The sequence below is a fragment of the Carassius gibelio genome, chromosome B18 (assembly GCF_023724105.1).
Source record: "Carassius gibelio isolate Cgi1373 ecotype wild population from Czech Republic chromosome B18, carGib1.2-hapl.c, whole genome shotgun sequence".
Classification (NCBI taxonomy): Eukaryota; Metazoa; Chordata; class Actinopteri; order Cypriniformes; family Cyprinidae; genus Carassius; species Carassius gibelio.
In genome coordinates, this window is record NC_068413.1 from 32,166,827 (window position 1) to 32,182,843 (window position 16,017).

Sequence of the window (16,017 nt, forward strand, 5' to 3'; positions counted from 1 at the left end):
TCTGACTTTGCTGCAGTCTGGAATTGAACTGCTGGTTTCGTCTGGTCAGAGGAGAACTGGCCCCCCAACTGAGCCTGGTTTCTCCCAAGGTTTTTTTCTCCATTCTGTCACTGATGGAGTTTTGGTTCGTTGCCACTGTTGCCTCTGGCTTGCTTAGTTGGGGTCACTTCATTTACAACGATATCGTTGACTTGATAGCAAATGATTGAACAGACACTGTTTAACTGAACAGAGATGACATCACTGAATTCAATGAACTGTTGCAATAATTGGGTGCCAATAATTGTGGCCAACATAAACTATAGAAAGCATTAATTTCAGAATGAGATTCCCCACCCAATTTCAATTGTTTTATTTCAATGACAGGTTAGAATTTTGAGATTTTTTTTTCAATTAAAGCTAAAAGGGAAAAACAATGCAGATTTATTTTCACAGCCGCCTTTGCTCATATTTACCAAGGGTGCCAATAATAGAAGATGGTACTGTATGTGTGTGTGTGTGTGTGTGTGTGTGTGTGTGTGTGTGTGTGTGTGTGTGTATATATATATATATATATATATATATATATATATATATATATATATATATATATATATATATATATATATATATATATATATATATACACACACACACACACACACACACACACACACACACACACACACACACACATATATATATATATATGCCTTTGTCTTATTGGTTAGTCCATGTGTGTGTGTGTGTATATATAAGTGCAGTCAAACGATTAATCTCATCCAAAATGAAACGTTTTTGTTTACATAATATATGTGTGTGTGTGTGTGTGCTGTGTATATTTATTATATATATTTTATATATTATATATAATACACATTTATAAAGTGTGTATTTTTACTTTGGATGAGATTAATTGTGATTAATCATTTGACAGCACTAATATATATATATATATATATATATATATATATATATATATAGTTCTTATATGCTCACCAAAGCTGCATATGTTTAATTACAAACGCAGTGAAAACAGTAATATTGTGCAGTATTATTGCAATTTGAAATAACTTTTTTTTTGTTTACTATATTTTAAAAGCATCCATTTCTTTGTTTTCAGCGTCCATACTCTAATCTTCAGTGTCACATGATCCTTTAGAAATCATTCTGATATGTTGATTTGGTGCTCAAAAATATTTATTATTATTATTATTATTATTATTATTATTATCATGATCAATTTTACAAACAGTTTTTGTTGCTTTTTTTGTTTGTGCTAAGCATGATACACTACTCTTCAACCTGCCATACACCACTGTACATTTTTTTCAAATAAATTAATACTTTTATTAAGCAAAGACACATATTAATTGTCAAAAAAAAAAAAAAAAAAAAATCAACATTAGTATATGCTGTTCATTTGAATTTTCTATTCATCAAAGAAGAAAGAATAATGATTATCACAAAATATTCATCAGCAAAAGTTGTTTTCAAAATATAATAATGTAATGAGAACCATTTTTTATAATTGAGCAGCAATAACAATTGACAATGATTGGGCACCAAATCAGCATATTAGAATGATTTCTGAAGGATCATGTGACACTGAAGACTGGATTTTATTTTGAACAAATATAATAAATAGAAACAGTTCTTTTAAATCATAATAATATATGCTAATATTACTGCTTTGCTGTATTATTAATAAAAAATAGAGCCATGGTGAGCATAAGTGCCTTAAAAAAAAAAAAACACATTACAAATCTTAAGAATTCCAAACGTTTGACCAGTAGTGTATATTTTACAACACAAAAAAATTGCTCACCAATAAAATGAAAAATCTGTCATTATTTCATTGCAATTACCTTTGCTATTTTTTTCAGTGGAACACAAAAGGATACATTTTTAGCATTATTTAAAATTTTTCATCCTTTTAAATCTTTTCAAATCAAAACAAACAAACAAACAAAAAAAGAATCTTATTCAGTCCTCTCTAATGTAATGATGATATTTACACATTCTCTGACACCAAAGAAGAGAAGAAACAGGAAATGACAATACGGAGTAATTACTTTACACCGATTAAATTCCTAGCAAAATTGTTTGATCAATAAACGAATCAAAAAGTCAAACTAGCTGCTCCCTATTTGATTGTGCACTGCTGCTAATTACTAAATAAACTAAATAAATATAATGTAATTATTATCTAAAGCAGTTTGAATTCATCACTTTTGCAATGAAGACCAGACATATTTTGTACACACCACAAAATCGTTTATACAACATGACTGATTTTTACAGATCAACATTGTGAAATACTTTCCAGGCCAGTTTCCATGCTCAAACACATGATAATACAGTGCTTTGCAAAGGTTTTCAGATCCTGAAATAGTTATCTTGAAATACTGAGGTACAAATTCAATTGGAAAGAAAATGTGTTTTTAATAAAAATGGTGTATTCAGTCTATACTGTACATTTGAGTATATTATAAAGCTAGCATTGAAAAGATGCAAAGCTGGCTCTATAAGTGTCTTTTGTGGTACCAGATTTCACTGCTGTAACAGGGTATAATTTTGTCACATTTTCCCCAGGCAGATTGATATTTCAGGTTAGTCAGTGACTTTTGCGCACTAATGATTTTGAAATTGCACCAGAGTTTCACAATTGGACTGAGATCACGACTTTAACGGTGCCTTTGTAGAAAATTCACCTCTTAGGCCACTCCATTGTTCAATCATTTTCAAGCTAAAAGATATTATCCACTCTTCTTTCTTTTTACCAAGATGCCAAGTCTTTGCTTTAAAAAAAATCTCCATAGCAGGATGCTATCTACTCAACTTATTTCTTCCATGTATATCATTTTTGTAACTTATCATACATCTATTGATAATCAATTAAAAGTGTAATCTGCTTTCCACTGCAAGTTCTAACTTTGGGACCTCTTAGATTTTACTTAAAAATTAAAGCCAATAAAACTTTACATTTTGAAAATTGTAAAGATTTCAAGATTTTACAATGTAAGTATTAAGTAATTCTACGATTTTTTTTACCCATCAGATTCAAAAAAAAAAAAAAAAAAAATGCAAAAATTCAAATTATATTAAAACTGCAAGATCTGAACGGCATCAAAATGTGTTGATTTTTTTTCTAAAGGTCAGTATGCAACCATGAATCACTCACAATACCTAGGCAAGATAGCTTGGAATGACCTAGCATCATAGCGAGTTTACACCACTATAAAAATCAAATGCTAAAAATGCTTACATGCTATTATGATATGTATAACTGTCAGGATCATGGACTGTATATGTCATGTATTGCCACTGTTTCTGTTACCTTATTTGGTCATGTTCCTGTCCTCGTTTTGTTAATTAGTTTGATTATCATCCCATGCACCTACAGTATGTTTACCCAATCATCCCCTGTATATAAGTCCTAGTCTTGTGCAGTCTGTCTCTGTCGTGTCTACAACTGATGTACCTGTACGTGTGTCAACCTCCTGTTCCCTGGGTTGGTTGGTTGGTTGATTATGCATGCCTCCGTGTTCGGTCTGGCAGCATAACATGACAATAATCTTCACCTTATCTAAGCATTTGTTCTTGCTTAATTGTAATGCTTTACTATATTTTTTTATGTCAATCAGAATAAGAATTTGAAAGATGATCACTTCAAAATCCCCCCACAAACCCCCACCCCTACAGAAAAATCTGGAAGTAATTTCAATGAGTCACAGTTAGAGGCCAATTGTATGGCAATTGTGTACTTGTTAGTGGGATCGTTACTTTTGGAAAGCACTGTATATTGGAGGGAAACACTCATCACCTGGAGGGAGAAAAAAGCAGACACTTCTGATTGCAGTGAATGGCCAAAACCTTAATTATGTGAGGACATAAGCAAAAAAAGAAAAAAAAATGCAGAAAAAATACAATAACTGGAATGAAGGATAAAAGCAAGTTAAAAAGGACACTTCAGGCTGCAAGAAAAAAAATATAAAGTCTACACCTCAAGCTTGCACCCTTTATAAAGGCTCAAGAAAAGCACTTACTATACGACATTTAATAAAGAAACAAACTATTAGGACGTGCTCAATGCAAAAGCGATGCAAAAACAAAAACAAAAACACAAAATTTGCTGAATTTTGACTCAGTCGGCATCTGGGTGACAAGTCAACATTCACATGCTTGTGCTGAAGCGCTAAAGCTGCTGCAGATCTGTGGAAAGGCATTGACTGCATCAAGCAGATCATGAGACTGAGATAAGAGAACTCTCCTTTCGTAGTTCTGATATACAAAACACAACATGACCATAAGCATGTGGACACCCACTTCCAGTTAACAAGTGTAGCTATTTCAGCTGCACTCGTTACTATGAAGCTATAATAAAAACCAGAAAACAACCATGCAATTTCCTCAGATGAAAATGTTCTGTTTTTCTGTTCTTGTCACTGTGTACAAAGAAAGGATGATGAAAAAACTTGAGTGGCTTTCACAAAGCATGACACGAATCCCACTGAACACCACTGCAATTAATTTTGGAAGTCTGAGTGAGCCAGACCTCATCACCCAACATCAGCACCTGACCGCACAGATGCTCCTGCGTCTGAATAGAAGCAAATCCCTGCATCTATATTCCAACATCTGTTGGAAAGCCTTCCTAGAGTGGAAGCTGTTATAGCAGCAAAGGAAGAACCACCTCCAGATTAATGCCAATGGCTTTAAAACAAGCACATATGGGTATTTTTGTCTTTTTTTTCTATAAAAAATTTCTGTACATGGTCGTAAATAAATATAAAAAGGTAAATAAGTCTTAAAAAGATACATTATATTTCAAATGGTGCCTTCATGTGCTATTGGATTGATCATAAACACAAGTTTCCTAGTCGAAAATTGGACATATAAGGCTTCTCTAAAGCTGTTTATGTCCAAGTTCCAACTAGGAAGCTCATATTTAACTACGATAGCACGTGAAGGCAGCATAAATATAAACATATTTAGTGAGGTTTATGCTTAAAGCTGCAGTCCGTAAGTTTTGCCTATATGTCACCATCTCTGTTTGAAAACCTGCAATTGCAGCTATTTGGCGAATTATCTTCCTTGCATGGGTAGTGCGTTGGCATGGCTAAAGCGTGGATGAATCTAATGTTTTGAGGAGTATGCGTGGCTGTCAGTCAGTCACCACACTGTTGTGATTACTGTTCTTCGGAATCACATTCTAGCCTACAGTATGTCCTGGAACTATGAAAATAATAAGCAAAATATGAAAACAATTATCTTACACTATTTAGTTTTTCCAGTAAACGTATTTATTTATTTTTATTTATTTATTTTTTTTTTAAGGGAAAAGAAGACAAGATTACTGCTAAAAATGATTTTTTTGCATTGTCCACATACTTTTGGTCATGAAGCGTATATCGTGAGAAAATCAGGTATGACTGAGGCATGAACAACAGAAGCTAAAATAAAAAATACATCGAAAATGAAAGCGCCATTACTTGACCAGCTCTGGTTTATGTCACATGGTGAATATAATCAATACAGAGGCCAGAAAATGACGATCCTGGGTCAGTACTTTGAGAGATTGAGCTGACATCAATTGTTTTAATGAACAGGTTGGCCAGAGGTGTGAGCAGTATCTCATCAAATTGCTCCAGCACTGGCACCTGCCTTCTGTTCTGTGTCTCAGTCTCATATTCTCATGCCATATATAATTCTCTCTCCACACAGCCAGTGCATCCATCATTTTCTCCAGGGAAAAAACTGTGATGGTGCTAACACGATGCCGCAGTGCTGGTCAAACATGCACGCAGTGGTGCATTAGAAGAAAAAGGCTGTCCGGGCTGAGCTGCCAGATGATGTCAGAATCACAAGCTGATACGAAAACTTGTTACGCACAGTATCGGCTATGATGAATGTTCTTGATATACATGCAAAAAGAGTGCATGCTTAGTTTGATGGGGAAAAAAACAAGGTGAAGCGCAGTGGATGTCTCGAAGCAGTAGGGGAGCCCCAAGGGTGCTGCATTGTCTGCTGGTTCATATGATGCTACGACATAGTATGACATTAGCTACAGTAGCTGATCAAATTAACCTGCTGATCTGACAACAGAGATGATGTAGGTTCATCTCATGGGAATACAGAATACTGACAGGAGGTGGACAGGTGTGTCATTTTAAAAGCAAGCAAATAAGGCATAAAAAATTAAGGATTGGTTGCTTTGAACAGTCAACATATGCTACACTTCATACAGGCACAGTCTTGACAGCTGAATTCACTCATTCTGAACCGTTCCTCATGTTTTTTGTCAACAGCAGACCTAGTTATCGTAAGCAATGCCGTGTTCTTGTCATGGCACGTAACAACAGAATATCACTTTGTATTCTACAGTCTCAGATCAACAAATGCATATGAATTCTTTTGTTCAGGGAATAAATAAAAAATGGGAATAATAAATTCCTGAATTACCTATTAAGCTGCTCAAAGAAAGCTTTCAATGTTACGTTTCCAAAGTGATGTCAGCGGTGTAGTGAAAAATGTTTAAGATTTTGGGCTAATGATTTTAGTAGTTTTTTTTTATGAAAGTAAAACTTTTGACAGAGACTGTTTTCCTAAGATCTGTTTCAGTTCAGTGCTTGTCTATGAGACAAGAATAACCATAATATGGTAATAAAAATAAGCATAAAATAATAATATATATGAAACTAGGGCTGGAAGATATATCAAATTTGCACAATTATGATGCAGGAAATATAAAAATAAGCAGCAGTTAGATAATGTGATTCTGATTTGGCTATTAATTTTTTATTTTTCTAAAGACTGTCAAACTCGTGTATGAGAATGTTTCAACAGAAATGTTTTATCTGATTTAGTAGCATTACTAAAGTCTAAACTTCATTAGATCCTTTTAAATCTAAGGGGCTACAATGGATGTTTAGTTGAAATCGTTTCTAAGTGAAAAAGCAGTCTAAAAAAAAGTGTAACTTTAAAAAAAATTATCTAAACTTTGCACTTTTTTCATTCAACTTTCATTGTGTCTTTAAATGCAAAAATGTGAACCCATTTAAGAGCAAATATATAAATAAAAATATATAGAAAATATAATCAAAAAGCTGAAAAATACTGAAATATAACTTTATAAATAATTTGGTATATCAACCAGCCCTAAAGTGAGCCCCTTCAAGGTAATAAAAGCTAAAGCAAGGATGTGACGTTCTTTGTAGATCTATTCTGCAATACGTGTGCGTCTGGAAAACATACACTACTTGATTATCCAGATGAGAATAAAATAGACCATGCAAAATCCACTATTTGATCACACCAGGATCAACACAAGTCTCATTAGAAACCTCTCCTCGTGGTCACGACAGGATTCTAACTTCACTGTTTGAAATCTAGACAACTTCCATTTGAAATTGCATTTGGAATGATTTGTTTAGCCATTGTGAGTATTACTTTACAATGCAGGAGGGACAAGCCAATAGAGCTGTAGTATCAAGGGATATTCTGAATGAATGGGAGTCCTGGTCATGACAGCTGCCACTCGGGGTTTAAAAACTTGATAGGGTGCGTCTTAGCCCACTTTGCAAAAACAGCCTTCTCTGTGATGAACCGGTGGCCACCATAAGGGGCGCTCTCATGCAAGAGGTATTCGGCACATTCGTCGCGACTTCCTGCTTCATAGTAGTGGTACGGCACCTTCCTGTAGCCTTCTGATCTAAAATGTAAAAATAAATAAATGTTACTTTTTTATTCCATCACAATAAATCATGCCATAAGGTGCCAATTTCAGTATATTTCAAAAGGCTATTGCAATGTATTTCATTTCAACATTACATATTTCTGAGTGAAAGAGAAGAAAAAAACAACAACAGAAAAACTAGGATGATTTTTTCCTCAGTAATGCACAGATGAATTGTGCACAATAAAGACTGGGAAGCCTGTAGCAGTTTTGAAGGTGTTAGAGCTTTAACCCATTGATACTTTTTATTCAAAGACTGAGTGCTCTGAGTCCCTAAAGAGCATTCCTTTGGAGAAATGGAAGCTCAGAAGGCATTTTTCCCCCTCACAAATAGATTAAATTTTTCTCTCCCAGTAGCACCTGTTGAATTTTAATTACAAGAGATCCAGCGAGGTCAATTTCAACAACATCTCAGCACATTATGCTAAAATAGATACTTCCCAGCTGAACCGCCTTTCATCAAAATGACTTTGTTGTAGACACTGTTTTCTCATTTGCCAGTCTTTACAGGTGACTGGGAGTTGCTGTGAAATTAAAATTGCTCATTGTTTTGAAAGGGAGAGCAGAATGAATAAATGGCTGGGAAAACAGATTATAATAGCTACTTTACAGACACACTAATCACATCAGTGCACTTATTGCCTATGTCTATCTGCAGTGGGATGGGGGCTGGACATGAGGTTCTTAAGGACACTATCATTAAAATGGAACCATGGTGTGAGATTCTTGGTAAAGGGGTTTATATGCTACCAGTTAACTATTAATACACAGTGTCCAGAGACATGCATAGAACACCAGACAACAAACAAGCCAATTTTTTTTTTTTTTGAAAATTATTTTGCTTTCCTCCTTAAAAAATAAAAGAAAATGAAACAATAGTTCTATTGAAAAGATTGTTTCAGGTGTAATCAGCTAAATACTAACCACTTGACCAGGTCAATATTTGTTATTATATCCCCATCAAAATATACTTTAACTTAAATCAATATTTAATCTACATTATTAATCTTAATACTGTTAATTTAACGAATCTAGAAAAACCTTACACCATGATCTGTCTAAACATTTTATTCTGATAAAATAACTATGGAAATTAACCAAATTAACAGTTATTTTTAAACATTCAGTATGGTCAGTGGTGGACAGTAACGAAGACTGGTTGTGGGCCCCTAAATATTTTAGGCTGTAAAGACCTTTGAAAAAATGTGTATATGGCCATACAGTACACTGAAGTGATATGGATATGTAATGTGGTCAATACCTGCCAGGAACAACTTTAGCCATATGAAAATATTTAAACACCTCCGATTGGTTGAACATTCTTTTAACTAATCAGATTCAAGCATTCAACAGCTTTTGAAACTGCCTACACTATGAGTAGGCACTTTGTTTGAATAAGTAATTACTTTGTGACTTTGTTAAAAAAAAGTGAAGTGAAGTGTGATATAAAATACCTCTGTAAATAAATACAATATAAATTCACGTCTCGCGCATTTTAATGCTCTTTGAATTTAATGTGTACATAAAGGGATCGTTCAGTCGGCGCCGGACCACAAATTTAACCACCCGCAACTCCCGAACCCGGAGCCTATCGACGCAGGGTAGGTCTCATTCAAAAGAGGGCCTCTAGATATAAACTCAATTCGCATTCGAGAGGGTTCCTCAAGCTGAAGGGATCCCGACTTTGGTTCGGAATGACTGTGCTGTTACGGGGATATGACCATTCAAAGTTTCAATGGTTTTCTATAAAGCTTTAAACTTAAACTTAAGCTTAAACTTAAGCTTTAAAGCGATTCATACAGGTCTCCAGTAGCAAACTATGGAGCATGCTCTGCTGGACAAACTAATTACACAATTTCAAGCATTTTATCTGCATTATATGTTCTGTAAAAAAAAAAAAATTGCATATCGACAGCATATTTGCCGATTCCGATATATATCGGCGACAGGCTCATATCAGCCGAAAATATTGGCAAAACTATATATCGGTAATGGAGATGTGTACTTTTTTCTTATTTTGTCTAAATATCATATTTTTCATTTAGTACTGCCCTTCAGAGGCTACAGATGATAGTTTCCCATACTTGGTAGATGTCCAAGAAGACAAAATAAGTTAAAGGGGTCATATAATGCATTTACATTTTTTACTTTCTCTTTGAGGTGTTACAAGCTCTTGGTGCATAAAGAAGATCTGTAAGGATACAAAGACTAAAGTCTCAAATCCAAAGAGATATTCTTTATCAAAGTTAAGACTTTGCCATGCCCCCCTAAAATGGCTCATTCAAACACGCCCCCACATGTCTATGTCACTATGTAGAAATATTTGTGTAATGCCGCCCAAATGTTCACGCAAAGAAAAAAGGCTTGGTTTCAGCAACCACAGTTAATGTTGAAGCAGCCATGTCAGGGAGATGCTGTGTGTATCTAGGTGAAAGTAAAAACATTTTATTTGGTATTCCAAAAGTAGATGCATTTAGGAATCTTTACGATTACTTACAACAAAACAGTAATGCATTTTATGGACGACCGTTTCATGAACCTAGGAGAGGAGGTAATTCTGACTTTGCTACGACAATCTGGCGTTTCTGAATCTGCTACTGGAAGTATTTTTTGTTATTAGTTTAAGTATTTGCTATTGAATGTCCCAATGCAGAGTTTTGCATTGCGTGTGTGTGTGTACACGCATGCGTGTGTGTGTGTGTGAGTGTGTGTGTGTGAGAGAGAGAGAGAGAGAGAGAGAGAGAGTCAAGTGGCTTGTGTACTGCAAACACATAAGAGCTTCATCACTGTGTCTGTAACTCCACTCTGTTCCCCTTTCAGTCTTGAACTTATGGTAAAACTAAGGACATTATTACATTATTAATTATTACATTTATTTTGAAAGAAGATGCTCACGATTATGGAATGGGGAATTACATTTCCGACGAGTGCTTGCAGTATTCAGCCAATCACAACGGACTGGATCAGTTGGCCAATCAGAGCAGACTGCGCTTGTCAGAAGGAGGAACTTTGTAGAAAATGACGCGTTTGAGAGAGGCAGGGCATAGAGGACCTACTATAATGTACAGTGTTTTTTTTTTTTTTTTTGCATTGAAGCATGGCAACATATTCTGTTACACCAAATACACCAAATAATTATCTTTAAAAAAAAACATAATATGACCCCTTTAAATTTAACCTGATCTTAAAATTCTAAAAGGTGTCACTTTTGTAATGTTTTTGTAATGTTTCATTCATAGCCTGTGCCCTCAGAAGGTCACAATTGTTGGCTGCGTACTTCATCCAAGATGTGCCCTTTCAGAAAAGTAATTATTGTAAAACAAACTGTAATTTTGAGGAATACATTACTGCAATTTCTTTCTTTGGAATGTAATGGTTACATTTCTAAAACGAGACAGCTTCAATGATGTATGCGACTGACAAATGCAACCTCCGGAGTATGCAGCCTTCAAAACGAGACACTACTGAATTTATTTTCAAATTAATGAACCAAATATAAAAGAAATACCTGATCACTAAATGGAACTGATTATAGTGCTACTCCTATCATGCAGCAAATCATACTGCTATTGTGTTCAGACACATTTTTTTTTTTGGTGTTGTATGCTAAAACATATTGCGTCAATACATGGTCTAAAATGATAACTAGAGAAAAATTCTGAAGCAAATATATTTGCGTGTATGTCTGTATTATGGCAGGATGGACAATGTTTAAAAGAAGCCCACAGCACTGCTCTGTATCAGCTCAGCTGTCCTTTTTCACTCTGGAAACAGGTGAGGCACTTTAAAGCCCATTGTCAAGTAATAGATTGCATGTCAGTCTTACTTGCAGTATGTGTCATTGATCATGCCGTAGACTCGGATCTCCTTGCACATGTCCATGGCCAGAATGAGTGTGAACCAACCAGTGCTGAGATATGACCCCGACTGAATCCTGCCAACATAAAATCATCATGTTATTTGAACATGCATTTGAGTGATCTATATTCAAATAATTTACAATATAGTTCTCAAAATACTGTAATATCTCTTTCAAAAGAAAAATAAAGCACCTGTGTATAGAACATAAACCAAGTGAAGCTTATAGTGAGGACTAACAACATAGACGCTGATGTATACAGAACAAAAGCATCTCTCTTCACAGGTAAGAAATAATTAGTTTGTGTTAAATTCTCAAAGTCAGAAATAAGTTGAAGTACCATCACACATTAAGTGCACATGTACTCCCTTGACTTTTATAAAAGCACCTCTACAGACTCAGCACCTCCATCACACAGTCTTGATGCTTATATTCCCTGCAACTCTCCCCCAGAGTGTTCAGGAAAATGGTCAATCATCAAGACATATTAGAGCATGTGGCCATTTAGAGAAGCTATTGGCACCTGTGGAAAAATCCATTTCCCAGGCGCTTTGTAAAGAACACTGATTTCATCAGAAAGAGCAGACCTGCTTTCAAAGTACAGGCATTAATTCCCAGCCATCAACCCTTCTCTGCTCTGTGCAGCTTTAAATTGCCATTCATACAGTCTCTGAGACAATGTTCAACAGAACACAAAACCCCTTAATGACGGCTTCTCCAAAATTGGAAACACCTAAAGGGATAAAATTCAGTCATGATTTGCTTCAAACCCATATGATGTTATTTTTTGTGTGGTGTGCAAAATGATACATTTTTAAAGAATGTTCATGGATCTTTTGAAAACCTCAATAAAATTCAACAAAGGAAAACATAACAAAATAGTACAATAAAAAAAAGCAATAAAACAGCTTTGTGTGATGAACCGGCCCAAAGTTTACCAAAATTGAAAATATGCTGTTAGTTTACCTTTTTGTTTTTTTTAATTTACCAGTAAAGAAGACTATTTGTTGGAACCATGGCCCATGATGATTTATAACTGCAGGTCAGCGGATACCAGCACTTTAGAGTCAAGAAAATGTATATGCAGTAAAAGGAAAATGAAGCACCTGTGGCTTAGGTCTTATGAAGAGAAACGATTGGTATGTGCAAGAAACTGTATGTATATGATTTTTTTGTTTATTTGATTTATTTTAGTTGTTTGCATCAAATACATTTTGATTTTTTGATAATTGTGATCTGGCAGCAACAGCAGTTTTTAGTTTGAAAAAGCAATTTGCTGACTTTTCATAGATATTCCCAACGTTTAATTATGTAAGCTTTACCCTACACATCAAATGACAAGGGAATTTATAGCAGGGTTTATATTAATTATCCAGTTCCCGCAAACAGTCTCTCAAATGGCTTGGGTATAGAGCATTCACTGCTGCATGCCATTGATGAGTATTTTGTCTTCGTATCTTTTGTCTCATACTTCAAACAAGTCTGCCTACACAGTAAGATAAACTACACTTGCATTAAAGAGATGCTTCTTGAGTAAATATATCTTGCTTCAAAAATGAGGGATAGTTCACCCAAAAATGTAAATTATGTCATTGTTTACCCCCCAAACTATATAACTTTCTTTCTTCTGTAAAACACAACTAAGATAATTTTGAGAATGTTTTGTCCATGATGAAAATTACTGAGATGAGAAACAACAGTGGATCCCATTGAATCATTGTATTAACAATATAGCATCTTCTCTTCTTGTGTGTTCCAAGTAAATGTATAATTTTTTTTACTGTCCCTTTATTAATTTTTTTTCTGTAAAAAAAATAAAATACATTTTGTTTTTTAAATGCAACCAAAAATCATGTTTATCTGTAATTTATTTTAAAATGGGGCAAGACACTAGAATAAACTTTCAAATAAACGCTATTTGGAATATCTAGCCACAAGCCAACATTATACAATGCCACTAGTGTGATATAATTGCTTACCAATCTTGCGGAAATGGAGAAGCATTGCCATTCTTTACCTAATTGATTTATCTAAACAGCTCATTTTTAATGGTGCGGTTCTGCTGATTAATACAGCTGAACAGTGCTTCCCTAAGATGTTTTAAACTATTTCTTCCCTTGGGATGAGTTTTTCATTTAGCCAGAGGAGAATGGTAGAGTTGCCTAGCGCTCTTTGCCTGCGCCAATTTATCTTTGTGAGGGAACTAAGTACGGCCATTATTACCTGACACATTAAAGAAGACAGACAGTTCCTCCAAGGCAAGGTTATGTTTACTTTCATTTCGGCAAGAACTATTAATAACCCTGAGGCTGTCAGCAGGTTGCTAGTAAATGATAGGCTTGTAGTAAGTGCACCAGCTCCTGTTCTTAAGTGGTTTTACCTGGTCAGCACAACTTCAATTTTTCCAGCATCAGCTAATGCTGCTGTACATGTTTTTAGTAGGGCTGTCAAGTAAATATATATTTTTTTACGCTAATAAATTACATGATGTGCCGATTAATTAATTAACATTTTGGCTGAGAAATTACCCTGCAAAAGATAAAGTCAATATTGTGGTTGATGAGAAAAGATTTTCAATAAAGCAGCTTTTAAAAGAAATATTTTGATAGTGTAACTTATATATTTTTTTAATATATAAATATTGAAAAATGAAATTAATTTTGAAAAATCAGATCATAATCTCACAATATGAAACTAAAAAAGAGTTACAGTAAAGAGTTATTTGGTCAGATTACTTCATCTAAATAGCTGATTCATTCAAGAATAAAGGTTTCTAGGTAATAAAGAATAACAATGACTATGTTTATATGGACATCAGTGATCTAATTATTTGCCTTATTCTGAATAAGACAATAATACAATTAAAGTGTTAATATAAGCTGCTTTTAGGATATTCCTTTCATGTTCCCATTTGACATGTTTTTAGTTCGTGGATCTTTAGTTTGGGTGTTTCATTTTTATTTATTTTTTTTACTGAAAGCTTCAAGTGCAGTTAATTATTTATCATGCTACACATGCAAAGTAAAAATGCATTGTTGAAGCCATTCTTTTGTTTGCCGTCAAACTGTTGATCACTGCCGTTTGTGTATACTTTTACAAAATGTAGCGAAAAGTCCTAAACGATGGTAATAGTGTGATTAAAGCATTAGTTCACCCAAAAATGAAAATGATGTCATTAATAACTCACCCTCATGTCGTTCCAACCCAGTAATACCTCCATTTATCTTCGGAACAAAGTTTCAGATATTTTAGATTTAGTCCGAGAGCTCCATTGAAACTGTGTGTACGGTATACTGTCCATGTCCAGAAAGGTAAGAAAAACATCATCAAAGTAGTCCATGTGACATCAGAGGGTCAGTTAGAATATTTTGAAGCATCAAAAATACATTTTGGTCTAAAAATAGCAAAAACTACGACTTTATTCAACATTGTCTTCTCTTCTGTGTCTGTTGTGAGAGAGTTCAAAACAAAGCAGCTTGTCATATCCGGTTCACGAATGAATCATTCGATGTAACCGGATCTTTTTGAACCAGTTCACCAAATAGAACTGAATAATTTAAAACGGTTCTCGTATCCAATACGCATTAATCCACAAATGACTTAAGCTGTTAACTTTGCTGACACTCCCTCTGAGTTCAAACAAACCAATATCCCGGAGTAATTCATGTACTCAAAGAGTACACTGACTGAACTGAAGAAGAACACCGAGACGAGCCAGATAATGACTCGTTCACGAGTCAAGAACTGGTTGCATCGGTTTTCGGATCACCAGTAGTTCTTTCGGACAGTTCGATTCAATAAACCGGTTGAAGAAAACTCTGAACTTCGGTTCAGACACTCTGTGTGTCAGTCTGTTTCACGCTGAATCACACATGCACAGTATCATCAGTTCTCAAATCGGACACGTCTGACAGAAACGGTTCTTGACTCGTGAATGAGTCATTATCTGGCTCGGCTCAGTGTTCATCTTCAGTTCTCTCTTCACAGCAGTTCAGTCAGTGTACTCTTTGAGTACATGAATTACTCCGGGATATTAGTTTGTTTGAACTCAAAGTGAGTGTAAGCCACATTAAAAAAGTTAACAGGTTAAGTCATTTGTGGATTAATGCGTATTGGAGATCGAACCGTTTAAAACGATTCAGTTCGATTTTTCTAACTGGTTCAAAAAGATCTGGTTACATCGAATGATTTGTTCGCGAACCGGATATGACAAACTGCTTTGTTTTGAACTCTCTCACAACAGACACGAAAGAGAAGATAATGCTGAATAAAGTCGTAGTTTTTGCTATTTTTATACCAAAATGTATTTTCGATGCTTCAAAAAAATCTAACTGACCCTCTGATGTCACATGGACTACTTTGATGATGTTTTTCTTACCTTTCTAGACATTGACTGTATACCATACACACTGTTTCAATGGAGGGACTGAGAGCTCTCGGA

At 34.8% G+C, this 16,017-nt stretch overlaps 3 long non-coding RNA genes across 3 annotated transcripts in view; 1 reads left to right on the forward strand and 2 right to left on the reverse strand.

Annotated features, from left to right (window-relative positions):
• LOC127977625 (uncharacterized) overlaps window positions 1-16,017 on the forward strand; it is a 91,775-nt gene that overhangs the window by 68,630 nt on the left and 7,128 nt on the right. The gene's annotated exons all lie outside the window — the stretch shown is intronic.
• LOC127977626 (uncharacterized) overlaps window positions 1-16,017 on the reverse strand; it is a 91,737-nt gene that overhangs the window by 64,189 nt on the left and 11,531 nt on the right. The window lies entirely within an intron of this gene.
• Window positions 1,748-11,654, reverse strand: LOC127977627 (uncharacterized). The gene is made up of 2 exons (XR_008158273.1): window positions 11,544-11,654; window positions 1,748-7,693 (listed from the first exon to the last, which is right to left on the reverse strand). It is a non-coding gene; the product is annotated as an uncharacterized LOC127977627 (long non-coding RNA).